General features: G+C 31.9%; 1 long non-coding RNA gene across 1 annotated transcript; it reads left to right on the plus strand.

Moving 5' to 3' along the window:
• Positions 1-13,504: 13,504 nt before the first annotated feature.
• On the plus strand, positions 13,505-17,775 carry LOC133204467 (uncharacterized). The gene is made up of 4 exons (XR_009723580.1): positions 13,505-13,742; positions 13,868-13,976; positions 15,344-15,438; positions 17,670-17,775. It is a non-coding gene; the product is annotated as an uncharacterized LOC133204467 (long non-coding RNA).
• The last annotated feature ends 1,505 nt before the right edge of the window (positions 17,776-19,280 follow it).

Raw genomic sequence — 19,280 nt, forward strand, 5'->3', positions numbered from 1 at the left:
TCTGCAACAACTGATCGCTGTATATGCATATACAACGTCAAATAACTACTATATCAAAGTTTACTAGTGCTTAATATTTTTTGAATGAACAAAGTTTTTTTTTCATCTTTTTAAATTATCGTATATGAATGAACAAAACCGTTCTGTATATTGTTCAGCATTAATATTACTTGGATATAAAGAAGTTGTAACATCAGACAAAGACTGGGTTCTGGACAACTCACCAAAAGGTACAATTTGCTCAAGTCAACCTCTCACCGATGCAACAAGTCATAGAAAGACAATGTTGATGACGACATCTATTTGATATCACTTGTATTGAATAATAATAAAATAAATAAAATAAAAAAAAAGTTTTGAACACTTTTCATTCTTCTGTCATATTCTATCTCTTTCACCAGAGACCTGACTGAGGGTCTGCATATTTATTCCTACTCGAATGAATAAAGATATATTAGCACACATTAGGACAGGTATATATAAGTTTGGGACAGAATAAAAAGGCTGAGTCTTATTGGCAGATTGCAAGGGCTGATGCATTGAAAGAACTTTTCATTGAAAAAACAAATGAATATAACCATACCCAGACCTTGAGAATATTGGGTGTATTTAAAAAAAAAATACTTGAAATTGATATTTGCAAAACAAAACTACAATGAACAAATTTTAATATAGTATCTTCACTTTGTTCAAGGGTAGGAAACGGAAGCTATCTAAAATATGATGAGGGCTTGGTACATACAGTCAAACCTCATTACCTCGAACTTAATGGGACTGAGAAAAAACTTCAAGATATCCGAGGGTTCGAGATATTGAGGGTAAAATACTTAAAGAAAAAGTACTTGGGACTTCCAAATCACTTCGACATATCCATAGTATTCAAGATATCAGTGTTCGAGATATTGAAGTTCAACTGTATTTCTTTCTGTAACATTGAATATTGTGTTAAATGAGCTAACAAAAACACATCAATTATGATTCGCTTCATTTCTTTTTATCAGTTTCAATGAGCATTGATGAATTGGTATACCTATAAGATGTCCATTATATATCTCGTCTTATCTAGGAGTTGTCATATCGATGATTTGTAAAATCTATGAATTTTTTCAATGAATTGATTGTCTTTAGATGAGTTGTCATAGACCCACTACACCTAAAATTCATCTTTTCTCTGAATTTCATTATACATACGGTGAGGGTGTAATTTTGCTTTTCCTCGTAATCAGTAGGATTAGCCAGGTATAGGGTACCATCGAGTTCATTGATAAAGAAATGGCCCTCTGAGTTTCCATCTGTGATCCAGTAGTAAACTGACCCAAATTCTTTTGACCAATCAGAATCATTGGCTTCGACACTGTAACAGCCCCAAAAATAAAACTCATGTTGAAATTAAAAACAAGAGCCTCATGAGCCATTTATTATTCTTACTTATAAAATGGTCACATTTTTCTTCCATTCATTGGAGGTTAAGCATGACACGACCCTCTGACTGAGGCCTCAAAACCAAATGATCCATGTTTTCAATAAATTCAGCCTAGAGTATACTAATTGCCATCATGTTAACAAATTTTAGCCTTGCAGTTATACTTCTCAGGAAGTTGATATACTTTAATATCAATCTGTGTACCCTCCCTGACCTGTGGGGCAATGATCTGCACCTCTGCAACAAGGGACTGCTATTTTGCTGTAATTCTGCTGTTCATGGAAACATATAACTTTCATAGACTTTTTCCAATCCACACAGCCATGGTATAAGCAACTTTTAATACTACATGATAATGCATACACAGGTAACTTCAACTAATAAAGATCCTGCTACTCTTCGGAGGATTTCTTCATCTTTGTAAAATCATATTTCCACTGCCAGTGTACCTTTGTGGCTAGTCCCATAATTCTTTAATTCAGGATTATGTTTGAACAATAATTTGATGGTTTGCTGTTCTCAAAAGATTTTTGTAATTCATTGATATACAAAAATATGTTACAACTTCCCCCAACCCCATCCTGGTTCCAATTAGTAAATGAACTGAACAAATCTGAATTAAGCTGTATATCTGTGGTATGCTTGCAATATTCATTTACAATTTGTCTTTATAGACTACTACAAAAATATGTTACAACTTCCCCCAACCCCATCCTGGTTCCAATTAGTAAATGAACTGAACAAATCTGAATTAAGCTGTATATCTGTGGTATGCTTGCAATATTCATTTACAATTTGTCTTTATAGACTACTTTCTAGAAGATTTTTTTTCCAAAATATTCTAATACATGTATAATCTATTTACACAAAATGGAAACAAATGATATATAGTAGGTATTATATGATTAGAAACAGAATTTTTAAAACTCATTACTCATTAGTGTCGAAGAAAAGGACCATGACTTTGAACTAACCTTCCTACAAAAATAATTTAAGAGGTCAAATTTAATTGATACCATCACTTTGTGATACATCTGTACTGTCTTCTTGCATCTGTGGAGGTTTTATAGATTCTTAAAGTACAAAAAATATTAGAAGAATCCATCCTCAAGTTAGCACATCTTACCTCCCAATCTCTGATCCAGCAGGACAACTTTCACTAATATTCTCCTTATAGCTTTCTGGGGTAAAAACTGGACTATTATCATTAATATCCTATAAGAAAAAAGAGTCATCAGTTTCCAATGAGTTTATCATAACTTACCAATTTGAACAAATATTCATATTAATATCCTCTTGTGAGCAAAAAGGACATCAGTTTTATAACTTGTTGGCTATGAGCATGTAGTTAGGTAAGCCATTAGTTAGAACACTTTCCATTGTGGAATGAATGATGATTACCACATTTCCATAGAGGGTAATTCATGTTGTTTCAAATTCTCTCTCTCTCTCTTTTTTTTTTAATAAGCAACTGTCAATAATTTACTACGAAAATATTTTACTGTTACATCAATGTTAAACATTCTTTTTCAATGTAAAGCCTGTGTTAACATGTTAATGTAACAGAAAGAGACCATGCATAATAAATAAATATAAATTCATTAAAAGTAATTTTAATTAAAAAAAGTATTGCAAATAAATATTCTTTGTTTTTATCATGTAACAAGGATGAAATTTCTTACTGTTTGCATTATTTTTGAAATTGTTAAAAATGTGTTCATCAGTATATTCCTGCCATTTAGTCCATGTAACAAAGCTTCAGTAAATGAGCTAAATGCAGAACTCACCTTAATTTTGATCGTGATGTAAAGTTTGGGATTCTGTATTGTTTTATTACTGTAACTTCTGTTATTGGGAGCCTCTATCACAATCACACCCTCATCACTCCGATTTAGGGCTCTTTTTGCTGACACTTTTCCCGTTCCTTTGTTAATATCAAATGGTCCTGTTGTATTTAACAGTTTATATAACACTTTATCGTCTGTATCTTTGTCAGTGGCCTTCAATATAAAGGAATAAAATAATGTAAAACATAGTCAACTGACTCAATAGTCATGGTACCAAAGTAACTATTATTTTGCAACAAGCCATCGCTGGCAACTTCTGTTTACCCTCCAGGGTTGTCAGCACTATATGGCTCCTCGTGTTTCTGCAAACTGTATGCGCCAAATGCCAGATTGGGGATCGGCGCTTACTCATTGACACTTGCTATAATACTTGATTATTGTCCATTGTTTTGATACCATTGTTTTATTATGTAATTACCTTATAATGTTAAACAAGAATAAAGCCATGACAGATACTGCCATTCTGAATTGCTTATTCTTTGGAGATAACTATTATAACAATTAAAATTTCATTAACTTGGGTGGGACGATATAATGTTCATTATAATTCATAATCAATTTGTCTGCTAGATGTTAGGAAGGTGTAGGGGGTGTTACTTTCAGAGAGGAACCTAAAATTGTTCAAATGCATGACAACAAACAGGTAGTAATGACTCAGGTGACCAAGACAAAATAGCTAGAAGCAAAGTTGTAGTGTTTATAACTAGAAAGCTTACCTTTGCTGTAAAGAAATTTGTGGGATGGTCCTTTTCATTAAATGTAAATGTAAGATTCTGAGCAGCCTCACTGAATTCTGGTGCATGATCATTGATATCGTTTACTGTGACATAAATCACTGCGGTGCTACTTAATGGGGGAGTTCCCCGGTCCTCCGCAAGAACCATCAGCTCTAAAGTATTGTTGGAACCCATTATATCAGCATCAACTGTTTCATTGAGGTTAAGAGCTCCACTTTCAGAATTAATTGTAAATTTATTGCTCCTAGTAAAAGAGAATTATTACGATAATTTACACTATTACTATTAAATTTTCAAATATCAATTTCATAATATTGCACATAATAAATATTTTCAGCCTCATACAGACTGATTAATAAGGAAATCATACCAAACTATAGGAAGAATTGTATTCAGACAATTATTGTAGAATATTCCTTTTAAGAAACCATAACAACACTGATATTTAAGAAATGAATTTAAAGTGCTTCATGATTAATACCGTAAATCTGGAAATTTTTACTTCGATTAATTTTTGCGAATCTGGGTCAAAAAGCTGTTGATTAATTTTTACGTTTCAAAATTTTGTGAATAGACATTAGTGCTAAAATTAAAAAGCGCTTAAAATTTTCATAGCAGTTTATAAGTCACGCATGTGGTACGCATGTACATACAATATTAAACGATGCCAACATTCAATAGTCGGATTATAAATTACACATGTATATACAATAAATTACGCATGTACATACAATACTAAACAACGCCAATGTTCAATAACCAGATAGAAATATCAGAAGAGATAGAACATCTAAACTGTTTAAATTTTTCATAACATTTTAATAAATCACGCATGTACATAAAATATATAAAATGATGTCAGCTTAAATGACCTTCATATACACATGTATAAACGTTTGTTCTTAAATAAAACAACTGGCCCCCCTTTCTTAGAGAAATAATCTAAAAGAGACATACTGCCTGTCAAACCATCGGACAATATTGAATGTAGTGAAGGCATTCTCATGCACAGATTGTCACAGGTGATTAGCTTGTAGTATAAACAGGTTTCTTAAAATTACCACTGCTTACAATTTATTTTTAAGAAATATATTTTTGCAAATGCAATGCACGTGCAAATTTGCTAAAAATTTATCTACAGTAAAAATTTCCAGATTTACAATATGCAGGTGTCAAATATTAAATTCATGTCCTAAATTTACATTGTTTGTCTGATGATTTGCCAAAAAATTATGCCATATTGTACAATTATGTTTGAAATAAAAAGTTTGCAATATAGTTCTGGGTTGGACCATAAAACTTAGATGAGCTCACTTTCGATCTCAGTCTCACTTTTACCAAAGAAATTAATAGCAGAAAAGTAAGACTGAGATCAAAAGTGAGCTCATCTAAGTTTTATTGCCCCGGAGCCTGATGTCACAATGGAGATATTCTTGCTCATCTATGGTAGTTCAACTTGCAAAGAATGTTAAGGAAAAATATACAAATGTAAATATATCATGATGTAGTCTTGTATTCTTTTTTTTATTTAATCAGACAATTAGCTAAAGGGAAGGATACGATTTTGAAAAAAAAATTGTTACCATAAAAATTGTTTTAAAGTATTGACAAGTAAAGCTTAATTCAAACCCCATTCCCTACAACCTTCATAAAATTTCATTTAATTATAGGCATACACCTTATTATAGTCCCCTACCAGTAAAATTGGAGGGGACTATAGGTTTCCCCCTTGCCTGTCCATCTGTCCATCTTGTCCCTCCATCTGTCTGTCAGTCTGTCCCACTTGGTTTTCTGCACTTTATTCTAAATTCTTGCAGATATTGAGCTGATTTTTGTTATGTGAGTGTATCTTGATGAGCTACAGATCAAGTTTGAATTTTGTCCCATTTCTCAATGATTTTTTTATGGAATTATGTTTTTTTTAATTTTTAATTTTTAAGGGGTTTCCAAAAGGGGTTTCCACATTTTTTTTTCTGCACAATTGCAGATATTGAGCTGATTATTACCTATAATAACCAAGACATTGACTTCTTACAACTAATTAAATGCTTAATGAAGACATCTATCAGTCTAAGTTGCAAGCTTACCACTTTGATGACAACAAGGTGTAGGTTATTTTTGAATAATCTGTATTTTCCAAATCACTGTCTGTTGCCTAAAAGAAAAAAAATTGTTAAATTTATGTAATGATAGCTATTCATATCTCTAATTTTTTTTATCCCTATTAAACAACTTGCTGTGCATGTTTAATTTCTAGTGTGACATCATAGTGACTTTAAAGGGTTTTTATCACGTCTCAAAATTTTTTGATATGACAAAGTTTACAAGCTATTAAAATCATATATTTAAAAATCTTTGCTAGAAAATTAATATTTTTGATGTTTCAGCGATTCAAAGTTTGAATTTCTCATTATGCATATTTTGATCGCCGATGTTACGCGCCATTGCTCTGACGTCATAGGTGTCAATCCTGGTCAAGCGAAGTACTTATTGTGTATACAAAAGGGCTCATTTGTTGTGTCTATTAAACCTGTTAGAAAATAATTTAGTGATAATTGGATAATTGACAGCTAGTAAGGTATAATTTATGGCGTTAGGATGCACAAATTTGCACAAGAAAGGTTTTAGGAAGAATTTTTCCCCACATTTCCTGGACTGTTCGAGAGATGAAAGGGGGGCCTTTTACTGCAAGTCGCTTATGCCGATCGATCAGGAATTATTTTTTCTGTCCTATAAAATATCTTAAGGAAAGATACCTTTAAAAAAAATAATAAATGACAAACATGCATTTTTTAAAAGTTGCACAGAATCTAGTAAGAATTGTTTTGAACTTCGCAATAATGGCGTACGGCGCCATTGAAGAAGTGTCATTTCTAGTACATGATATTCACTGCTAGAACAGATAGAAGATATACAGGATTTATTTATACATAATTAATTAAAATAATAATGAAGGAGAATAAATTCCCATATTAATAAATGTTTACGAAGTTAAACTCTAGTATAATTTGTTCTATTTAGTCGAAGTCCCAAGTTGTCAATGGCTTCGTCTTCGGTGACCTCTCCAATTGTCGGCATATTTTCTGATTATTTCTCTCTGCTAGACGTTCATACATAAAAGATTGACCGTCCATAATCAAAGGAATATAGTCGATGTCAAAATTTCAACCGGGCATATTGGGTTTTCTATTTATTTAGCGTAAAAATCTATTCAATATATTTTTTCTTACGATAAGCTTTACCAATTCTATTGACCATTGACACCTATGACGTTTCAGTGCCACGTGACCCCTATCTAATTAGTGGAGATTTTTACTACGAGGATCCTATATTACGGGAGTTTTATCATCTAATTACGGCTTTTTTCAACATTATTTCATAATTAAACGATAATTATATGTTTCAAGAATATAATAGCGTTTCATTTTTAAGAAATTTAGATACGTGATAAAAACCCTTTAAGTGATATGCCAAAATGATTAACTATAAAACAATTAAAGAAGTCTGTTGACCACAATGCTCACTGGAGCCATTATTCCATTTCTGGAGATGATTAATTAATGAAACCTCTTTAAAATGAATGATACATTTTATTAAAGTCCATGTTTCAACAACTTTATTTTTTCTTATATTGTATAAAATGGCAGCCCCACCCTAACCAAAGGGACATGATTTGCAAAAATTTTAAACTCTCATTAAGGACACTTTCATAGAAGATTTGCCTTTTCTGGTCCAGTGGTTCCTGAAAATTTTCAAATGACTATACCCTCTTTTCCAAATTTCTTCAAAATATCCTCTTTCAAAAAGGACTGGCACTGCATTTGAAGAAATTTGAATCTCCTTTAATTAAAGCTGACATGAACTCTTAAATATGCATTATACTTTATTCCTGTTTGCCCTTCTCCACCATATTTCTTTGATTCGGCCATATTTCTTTAGGTACCTGTACCTGTATGAAAACCCTGATGCATTTGTTACACTTGAGTGATTTTCTGGCCTGGCTGTCAACATATATATTTATAAAAATTACGGTAAAACACGTATGTTTGTTATGTATGCAGAATAGGTCCATTGGTAAAGGAGATCGATTGGTTGTTCATTTTGTTTACGGGTGAATAGGTTGAATCCGTGCTACGCATGATTCAATCACGTATAAGGTAGATTTTTGGGTGTTTTAAGTCATTCGAAGTTCGCTGCTACATTGCAACAGACTAATCCCCCACCCCACCCACCCCTTCCAGTATCAATATTTCGTACATGTTTCTGTTCGTTTTGATGTTGTTGCTTTATTTGAGTCTTTTTCTTTTGTAGAATGATATGGATAAAAGATCGAACTAAGGACTGCTTTGTATACTGTACACACTTCATTAAACTCTGTTGCATTTGTGCATGCGAGCTCATCCTAGTATATAAAAGTGTTTTGAGTTTTATTTTATAAATAATTTATGTTCGGTTGAACTGGTGAATTTAGAACATAAGAACATATCTCCGATAGCATAGTTTTGGGGCACACCATGAACTGACCAAATACATGTTTTAAAGTAAAAATCCAACCAAAAATAGAACTACTTAGAAGTAAATAAATTTTAAATACTTTAGCTGTAATATTAATGTAGAAAAATCAAAAACGGCATGTGCATTTTTTCATGCACATAAATTTCAGATCAATAATAAAACAGGAAAGGGATACCTAATTCATCTTTTCCAATTTACACTGTATGTACTGTTAGAGCTATATGCATGATACATGGTATTTGCACTTATTATGCATTCATGTACAACAAATTCAGCTGTTTAGATGTATACATGCATGCATGCATGCCGAGAAAAGGCATCAAACGCTGTGGTAAACACATTCACCTGAAATACTGCTATTGTTACAGAAATGTGCACATGTCTTGAGAATTACATCCTATAGTTTACTTTTATTGAAATATGCATCACAGAAGTAATAAATTCCATTTATAACTCAATGGTAAACACATTGTCACTGTATTATAGTGTATAGTACTTGCATGGAAATCTCACTAGTATATTGCGTGATTGGACAAAATATGCAAATAAAACATTTTACAAATCGAAATTACTGTTGTCTGCACATGTAATAAATCATTCAGTCAAACCTTGTTATCTTGAACTTGATGAGACTGAGAAAAAACTTCAAGATATCCAAGGGTTCAAGATATCCAGGGTAAAATACTTAAGAAATAAGGACTTTCCCGTCACTTCAACATATCCATGGTATTCGAGATATCCGTGTTTGAGATAATGAGGTTCAACTGTATTTATAAATGTGGCTATTACATCAAATTTACCATATAAATATGCTTTATTAGAAATCTTACATCTTTTAAAGAGAATGTCATGAGAAGGGGGGGGGGGGGGTTCAAATGAAACATGCATAATTCTCTCCTAAAAATATTTTAAACAAATGTTGGAAAAAGATAGCTCTTTTTCACTATCCAATATATCAAAAAAGTGCAATATACTGTCTTCAGCTGTTTTACATATAAAACTAATATAACTTGAATACAAGTAAGTTGTATACGAAAGCCGGATAGGCTCATTTTTGACAAGACAAAAAAAATATTTAACTCGTTATAACGAGATAATTATCTCGTAATAACGAGTTAGTATCTCGTTATAACGAGTTAGTATCTCGTTATAACAAGTTAATATCTCGTTATAACGAGTTAGTTATCTCGTTATAACGAGATAATTATCTCGTTATAACGAGTTAGTTATCTCGTTATAACGAGTTAATTATCTCGTTATAACGAGTTAGTATCTCGTTATAACGAGTTAGTTATCTCGTTATAACGAGTTAGTATCTCGTTATAACGAGTTAGTTATCTCGTTATAACGAGATAATTATCTCGTTATAACGAGTTAGTTATCTCGTTATAACGAGTTAGTTATCTCGTTATAACAAGTTAGTATCTCGTTATAACGAGTTAGTTATCTCGTTATAACGAGATAATTATCTCGTTATAACTAGTTAGTTATCTCGTTATAACGAGTTAGTTATAAAATTATCTCGTTATAACGAGATAAAAATTGATCTAGAATTGATATATCTAAGTAAAGAATAGACCATTATTTATAGGAAATATACAGAAGCAAGTCGATCAAATTTGTTTGAAGTGTGCATGATAAAGATTTTATGGAACAGCATACTAGTTTTTTTGTGTTATGCCTTTGATTAGTATTGTTTATTGGAAAGACCGAAGACAAATATACGGAAACTTGTGACCGCCTCATGTTGTTGTGTTATACCTTAAAAGTGCAAAATAGAATTAGTGTCATCTTCAAATGGAATGTATATAACATCAAAATTTTGTCAACTTGTACAAGGAGATCAGAAAAAAATGATATACACTGGCTGATTTAACTGCCCTGTTCAAGCTTTCTTGAATTTGTTAAAATTATAATAATGTTTGCGTAATATTTGTCGCAATAAAAAATGCATAGAAATAATCCCATTATTTTAAATATTCCGAATAAATCATGTGGATATGAAACCATTTGTTAGGCTTTAACGATCATATTTTGATAATTCCTTGCCTGTTAACAAGGAATACCAGTTCAATTTTATCGTCTTAAAGGGGCAAGATCAAAATTCAATGTCTGACAAAAAACTAAATTCACGTTGTTTTTATCATCAATCCCTCCTTCCCCTCAGTAATAAATATGTTGTACTTATCACTTAATAATTTATATATTTCTTCTGTTTATTAAAAGAAAGAAACATTTTAATTTACCAATTTGGCATGGAATCTTAAATTACAATATGTAATTTTTGCGTTATTATCAATGTGGTAGAATTAAAAAAAACTTTTGGAGCTCTTTATTCTACGGAAGCCACGATAAAAGGTGAAGGTCAGCATTAGTAAAAACAGTTGACATGTGATCCTTTTTGGGTATAGAATGAAAGTTTAATATCTAAAGTTTACAATATGATAAGCATTACTTAAGGTCTATTTCAAGCATAAATTTTGCCAAGAAATGTGTATTGTATGTTGAGACAGGATTTTTGATATTTTCACTCGTGCTTTGCACTCATGAAAATATAAAAAAAAATTCCTGTCCCACTCGTGAAATAAATTCCATATCAACTATAAAACATTGAATATCCTCTATTTATTACCCCTCCCCCCCCCCCCCCCCCCCCCAAAAAAAAAAATCATCAATCTCTTTTTGAAATAAAAATTATATGCTTGTAAAGTATACATAATAAATATTGTGATGAGGAAAATAATTAACGACATTGCTTCAATGTTATATTAATAATATAAATGTACCTATATAGTATTAGGCCTATTCGTCGATCAATCCTAAGTAAAAAGATTATAAAAGTGAGCTGGCTTTGTAAACTCTGTAAACTTTTTTTTTGTTTTGTAAACTCTGGTTTGACGTTCTGACACTATGTGGTAAACATATAGGATCCGCCAAATAGACGTGAATCTCAAATAGGTCTCCGTGAATCTCCAGAACTTGGACCCCCCCCCCCCCCCCCCCCCCGCAAAAAATATAAACAGTGAATCATGACAGAATATTAAATAAAATGTCAATATCAGCAGATCAGATTTAACGTCTTATTACTTAAAAGGATGTAATATCATTTTTGCTTCACCATTCCTCATTATCGTGGACAATATGCATAAGCTAAGTCACAAAGTTCAATGGGGGGGGGGGGGGGGGGGGGGGGGGGTAAACCAAGTAAGATATTTGACAAGTAAAAAGAAAAAAAAATAGATTGGATATTCCAACTACGAGTATTCGCCATTATTTTCGGGAGATATTTATTCAGGTAAAAAAAAATATGGAGGAAGGGGCACAAATATACTCTTGACCGCCCTCTTTTCAAAAGTAGTGGTGTGGGCATTAGCCCCTCTATTACTACGCCTATGATCTAACTGCTGATGTCTCACCATCCCCCGTCTTCAAAACATTTCTGAATCTCAAAAGTAACATATGTATAACACTGTAATCTATATATTATATGTTGCATAAACGATATGTTGCACTTATATTGTCTCTGATATTTAATTTTAGCGGTATAGAATTTGATATATGAAAGTGTATAAGTCGTCCAAAACATATCGAAATAGTGTCATTCATCAGAAATAGTTGTCATAAATAAATTGCCAAAGTTTGAAGCAAGTAAGTTTGGCAATATTATTTCAAGAAAAATATCGCGTCCTAATGTAACAATTTGAGGAGGAGTTCACGAAAATGTGTAAATGTGTTCGCCTTAGAGTTGCTATGATTATTGACAGCGAGATAGTTCAAGATTTAATCATAAGTAAATCCCAGAGCAAATTAAATTTTCAACCATTTATCAATTGTTCAAGTTAAATTTGACTGATAATTACTTGCTAAAAATTCAATGGCATTAAAACTGCAGCCATTTTTATTCCTATATTGCTATTAAGTCTCAAAATAACAAGAAAACTGTCTCGTTATAACGACATAACTAATTCGTTATAACGAGATAATTATCTCGTTATAACGAGATAATTATCTCGTTATAACGAGATAACTAACTCGTTATAACGACATAACTAACTCGTTATAACGAGATACTAACTCGTTATAACGAGATAATTATCTCGTTATAACGAGATACTAACTCGTTATAACGAGATAACTAACTCGTTATAACGAGATAACTAACTCGTTATAACGAGATACTAACTCGTTATAACGAGATAACTATCTCGTTATAACGAGTTAATTATTTTTTTATCTTGTCAAAAATGAGCCTATCCGGCTTTCGTAGTTGTACACATGCACAATAAATGATTTTATTCTGTGGTACGTACATGAATGATTAAAATATAATTAAGAGCCCTCTATACACTGCACACTAGAGAGTTCTGATTTTGTGGTATTTTTATGCAGAAAGAGTGATCTGCCTTTTGATCAAAAATAAAATAAATTGAAATGTACAGTTTATTACTTAATCTGCGATCAAATCAAGCATTCATAAGACTTTAATAGGCCAAGGTTATGAGGCGCCGTTTTGGTATTTACTACCAAAAAGTGATATCACCTATTCGAATAAGTGATATCACCTATTCGAATAGGTGATATCACCTATTCGAATAGGTGATATCACTCATTCAAATTGAATAGGTGATATCACCTATTCGAATAGGTGATATCACCTATTCGAATAGGTGATATCACTTATTCGAATGGGTGATATCACTTATTCGAATAGGTGATATCACCTATTCGAAATGAATAGGTGATATCACCTATTCGAATAGGTGATATCACCTATTCGTGCTGAATAGGTGATATCACCTATTCGAATAAGTGATATCACCTATTCGAATAAGTGATATCACCTATTCAATTTGAATGAGTGATATCACCTATTCGAATAGGTGATATCACCTATTCGCATTTCTTACAACAACAAATAATGAATGCTCCCGTCCTCAAGATTATCTAGATTTTCATTGGAACCAAGCAAATTCGGGCTGCGTTAGGGTCTGTAAGTCTCGTCACGTGACTCGCGAGATTTTTCGATAATATTAAGTTCCAGGTACCTCACACATGGAGATGTGTATTGGGTTATGCATGTTTATGGTTTACACAAAGCGTATAAGGAAAGTTTAAGCAGTTGTACAAAGCCGAAGGATTCTCCGACTTACGATGGATAAATTGAGGGTCGTAAAAGCTTGGGTGCGAGCAAGTAGGAGGAGAATTTCGATCGAAGTACAGGTAAACAAGTCAGAGAATGTCACCTGCTTCTTGGGTATTCTTGGGTGAAATAGAAGTCTTATATTATACATTTGTATCTGATTAGAATAGTTTTGTTATCATCATTCCAACTAATTTATTAACAGATTTTTCTTGAATTCGAGGATAATGATGTTATTACCAGCTGATTAAGGAGGTAGTGTAAGTGTCAGATGGGTACGAACGTCATCTTGTGACAGCATCACCTTTGTGTGGGTAAATAATTTGTTCAGAATACGCTTCATTTATCAACAAAAATTTAGCTGTTGCATGTCAGTAGGTCTAGTTTTTTAAGTATTCAATGTTTGAAAGCACTTATCAGGTCCAGTACAATCTTTTGATTTTACTATATATATAGCTTTATTAAGCTGTTCAGAATAGCTTAATTTAGCTATTTTATCACACTTTTTCTTAAATTTATACTTTTCTCAGCATGCACAAAAAGTTGCACCTTGGTGCAGTGATGATACTCAACCTTGAACTCATCTGAAATTGATGCATTTAAAACTCACTCATTAAAATCTCCTTGCATACATCATACATGTGATAATTTTTAGGCCCAAATACTGTACAGCAGTCCTCAAAATACAGGAATTTGGGTGAAAATACTGTACATATTGTTCATCAAAAAACTATACAAAAAACTGTAAAAAATATTGACCAAAAATCAATGTAAGAGGTTCATTTTTTAAGCTCTTCTGAGCCAAAGGCCCAAAGAGCTAATGCTATGGCCATTTGTGTGGTGTGCGTAAACTTTTTAGAATATGGGCCATAACTCAAGAACCCTTTGGCCAATTATTGTCAAATTTGTCACAGGGTATCCTTGGGCCAAGGGCTTCCGTTTACACTAAAACTAGGGTTGTGACCCTTAAACAAGGGGAGATAATTAGGAAAATAGAAACAAAAGAGACTTTGTACTCAAAGTTCTAAAAGTTTTTGGGCTACATATGCAATTGATAAGTTACTTCTTCAATGAATTTATAAAGGAGGCCATGCAATTATGGTCAACAAGATAATTGATTAATTCAGTACATTCAATGAGAAGCAATCATACTTATCCATGCCTCAATGCACACAAGGTAGTGGACAGTTACTCAAATAATAGAAATTTATCTTTTGCTTAAAAGTAATCAAAAGTTGCAAAGTTGGAGCTATCTTTGATTTTGCTTGTTGTTTCGATAGCCCATAGCACATATATGAATAGTCAAATACATGCAACTTTTTGTCTATTTCTTACCAAAATAATTTTTGTGAAAAACTGCATATAAATAGCTAAATCAAGCTATTTTGAATAGCTTAATAAAGCTAAATAGCTATTTCAAGCTATATAGCTAAATTAAGAGATTGTACTAGACCTGCTTATTTCCCAATCCCAACGATAAGACTTTCTTTATATATTCTGCAAATTCTCTCTGCATTTATCATTGAACAAAATTCATATGACTGCAATTATATGACCATATTCTTCAGTTTAGAGAGCATATTATAGAGGATATTTTGGTTAAAGTTTTGGTCTGTTTCATGCAGTGTTTGTAATATTCTTTCATCTTACACAATTGTATACATTAAGATTTATTTTATAGCTAAAGTACAAGAGAACTGCAGCATCTAAGACTACATGTACATCGACTTTGAATAATCTACCCGGTATATCCTCAAAAAGGCAACTCAAATACAGGTATGAAATTGATGTCACAAAATAAGTTTTTGGACTTACATTTACTCTTATAATTCATATACATATAAAGCATATAAAAAATAAAAATGGAAAAGAATTAAAGGTTCATCAGGTGACAGCTCAATCATGTATGGAATATTATTAGGCCAAATAAAAAAATATGTGTGGTTCCCATTACCTGACCGTCCCTATTTTAGATCCCCAACCCTAAACTTTTTTTCGGCAATATTCATATTTATTTTCCGGAATTTTCCGCGATTTCCGTCATCCACTTCGGTATTAGTTTTAGTTCCAGCAATGGCGGCCTCCATGCAAAAATGGTTTCAACATGTAGTGCAAGTGTTTGATGGTGTTAAATCTAAAGCAAGCTAGCATGGCGTGGCAGTATACCTTTTTCCAGCGCCATGTTTTTTTGTTTGTTTGTTTTTTGGTTGCCAAAATTAAATAAATATGCCCAAGAGTGGCGAGATTCAGTTAGTTGCTCTGTTTACAGCTGGTTTATAACAAGTGCATGCTGATTAGCCCCTTTATTATTTAATGCACGCAAAGGTGTGAAGTCAGGATAGGAAATCACTTCTCGCTTGAAAGCACACAGGCAGCTGGCCAGGTAATGTTTTTTGGAGTTAGGGGGAAGATAACATGAGAAAACATTTATTTGATTGCATTGATTACGCAAGAATTAGCCCAATGTGTAAGATAGATTAACTTGTAAACTATTAAATAATTTATATCAGGATCATTTCTTTTAAACCGAAAGTAGAAAAAAAAAACAGTTCATGAGGAAAAGTGAAAAAGAAGACTGCTGATTTTACATGAATAAAGTCAACTTGCAAAACACCAATATATATGAGAAATGAGCTTGGAAGTATGAAGTCTTCAATGAGGCAAAAAGGTTTCATGATAGGATTTAAAATTTTAATAATATTAAATATTTGTAATTCTGACAAATTTGAATGATTCTATGTCATCTTGCTTAGGTGATTTATTTTGTTTTAAACATTACTGTACAAAGTGTAGGTGTCACATTCTTTTCCTCCGACAGCTCTTAGTAGAACTCTCAAGTCTGTTTTCTAGTTTATAGTTCAGAATTTATTATTAAGTAAAATAAGAACTGTTCTGGATAAAAGTAATTAATTAATTTCATTTATAAACACTGATTTTAAAAAAAGGATGTTCACTTTGGACTTTATTTTTTACAAAAAGAAAAGATTGTGTTTTCATTATTTTTGATTTAAAAATATTTGTTTCATATTCATAACTAGGGTGCCCCCTGCCAATGTTGACTAGTATATTTAACGCCACATCGAAATGCCACTTATTTTCTCCTTCACTCTGTTCATCCACAAATAAAACATTTTTTTTCTGAACCATAGTTGGAAAAGACTGAATTCAAAATAAACAAAACATTTATTAGTTATGAGTTATATACTCAGCTCTTCACAAAATATTTCTGTTTTTTTGCATTCTATAATGTACAATTTTAGATTTTATATACCTGTATAAAGACTTCCGCAGCAGATTCCGGTAGAGAAATCATGATCTATATTTAAGATTTAATGTATAATGCTTAAGATATCCATTAATTTTACTTATAATATACAATTCTGAAATTAATATCATCCTTTAAAAACAAGGATAGCACATATCATCTTCGTAAACACTTAACATTCTAAAAAAAGAAAATATAATATCCAAATAACTGTTAAATAATTCAATTTGCTCATGCTGATTTTCTTCAAACATTGTATTTTCTAGATGAGTATGAACTCGAATGAATAGAATCAGCAAACAACTGTTTAAATACCCAAGACATTTTATTCACACATTAAAGCACATATCTAATCCATATGCTTAAGAGAAAACATATCTAACACTCTGCACATAAAATAGTTCACTTATGCTAACGAAAAGAAATAGGTATTATTCAGAAAAATTTAGAAAATCATTTTGTACAAAAAAAAAAAAAAAAAAAAAAAAAAAAAAAAAAATCCCTACCTACCCTATTTTTTTTGAGGTGTAACCGGAACCACACATATTTTTTTGTTTGGCCTTAATGCTGAGTTTCCAAATGCAAAATTAAGGGTATTCGATATATTCCATACAAGTTGTCAATCATTTATTAGTGATTTGTACAGAGGTTCATTTGCATATAAATGTTGATAACATTGTTTTACTGTCTTAATTAACTTGTAATACTAAATTTTATAAATTGACAAATTCATTCTTTTTAGAAAGTGCATATAATTTGGAAAAGAGACCATCAATCCACTGGGGGGTATCGCATGAAAGCAATGATTATAGAATATTGTAAGGCTGGAGGAGTTATAGTACAACAGGCAGGCAAGTAATGGTACTTTGTTCTGGAAATTTTTCGCCCCAGTTTTATTTTTCTCATTCTGCCCTCCTTACAAGTAGGTGAATTTAAAACGGGACAAATTCGAAGAAGGCAGCATATATCTTTTAAACACAAATGTGTCTGATCAAATTTGAAAAGGGCAAAATTGTTTTCAAGGGTGAAAGAGTGAATATTTTAAAAATTAGAATGGGGTGAAAATATCCAATAATACAGGTTATATGTATTAACACAGTACATATGCATTTCTCTTTTCTTTATAATGAAAATAATTTGTTCTGTAAAAGGACAAATTTTGTTCTGATTTGTATCAAATAAATATGTGCCAGATTTATTATTTTGCAGGCACCTAAGTTACCATCAGTTGTGTGTCAAGCTGTGCAGAAATTCTATGTCATGTTACAGAATCTTTCTTAAATACAGGTATATGTCTGCTCATCTGGCAATCTTAGGACATCACTGGATGGTTTTGTTTAAAAAGATTACAGAGTTAACACACACTTCCAGCATGAAGACCAGCCAGTTGCCTCACCTGTCCTGACATTGTTAAAGGTAAATGGTCCTTTCAGAAAAGGATCTGACAATGCAAAGGCTTGCTAATCAATTAAAGATTTCTATTTACTAATAGGTAATTAATTTGAATTTCTGTACCTTAAAAATTTAATGATATGAATTAAAGAAAATATTTTAATCAAAATTATTTTTATTTCAGTACTTTGTGACAGTGAAAAGACATGGCTTTAAATTACTGTATCAGAGATCAATCCAGGTTATAAATCTGAGGAAAACAATAAAGCATCCACTTCGAGCTACTTATATCACTGCCTTAATAAGATGTCTGCATGTGTAACTAACAAAGGACAGTGACCAGTTGTAGCTATGATATCAGAGGGCATCCTGAAAAACACTCATCACTAAGAATAGAAAACTTCAAATGACTTTTGTATCAATCCTTTTGAATTTCATCTGGCTTGGAATTTCAGTAGCCTTTAGCATCCTTCAAGCATTTCATGAAGTACATGTACCAATTTGCAGGCATAAAATGTTTGAAATAAAAAAAAATAATTTCTCTGCCAATTAACATTGTCATAAGCAGTTGATTGATATCACAGTTCCACTGGCATAGTATTTGTGGCTGAATGGTGCCATTTTTAAGAAAACTTTTCACAAAAACCTGGAAAACATCAGATGGAAAGGAGCAGCTACAAGAAAAACAGTTAACACTTTCTTGAATATTAACAATGATATATCATGCCCATTTACATCCTTTATATAAACTAATTAACCTAATCATAGAGAATTATGTACAAATTCGTCCTTTTGTGTATTTATAGTGTATTAAATTGATTTTACTAATTTATAAATATTTATGTTTTTCACAGTCATTAACATTTACAAATAGAAGTACACATAACATAAAAATATTACATGTTTAGTAGGATAACATGAAATTGTTATACCACAAAAACCATCGCTGACCTCGCCTCGG

The sequence above is a fragment of the Saccostrea echinata genome, unplaced genomic scaffold (assembly GCF_033153115.1).
Source record: "Saccostrea echinata isolate AGI-Se365-2 ecotype Australia unplaced genomic scaffold, CSIRO_AGI_Sech_v1 ptg000053l, whole genome shotgun sequence".
In the NCBI taxonomy this organism is placed as follows: Eukaryota; Metazoa; Mollusca; class Bivalvia; order Ostreida; family Ostreidae; genus Saccostrea; species Saccostrea echinata.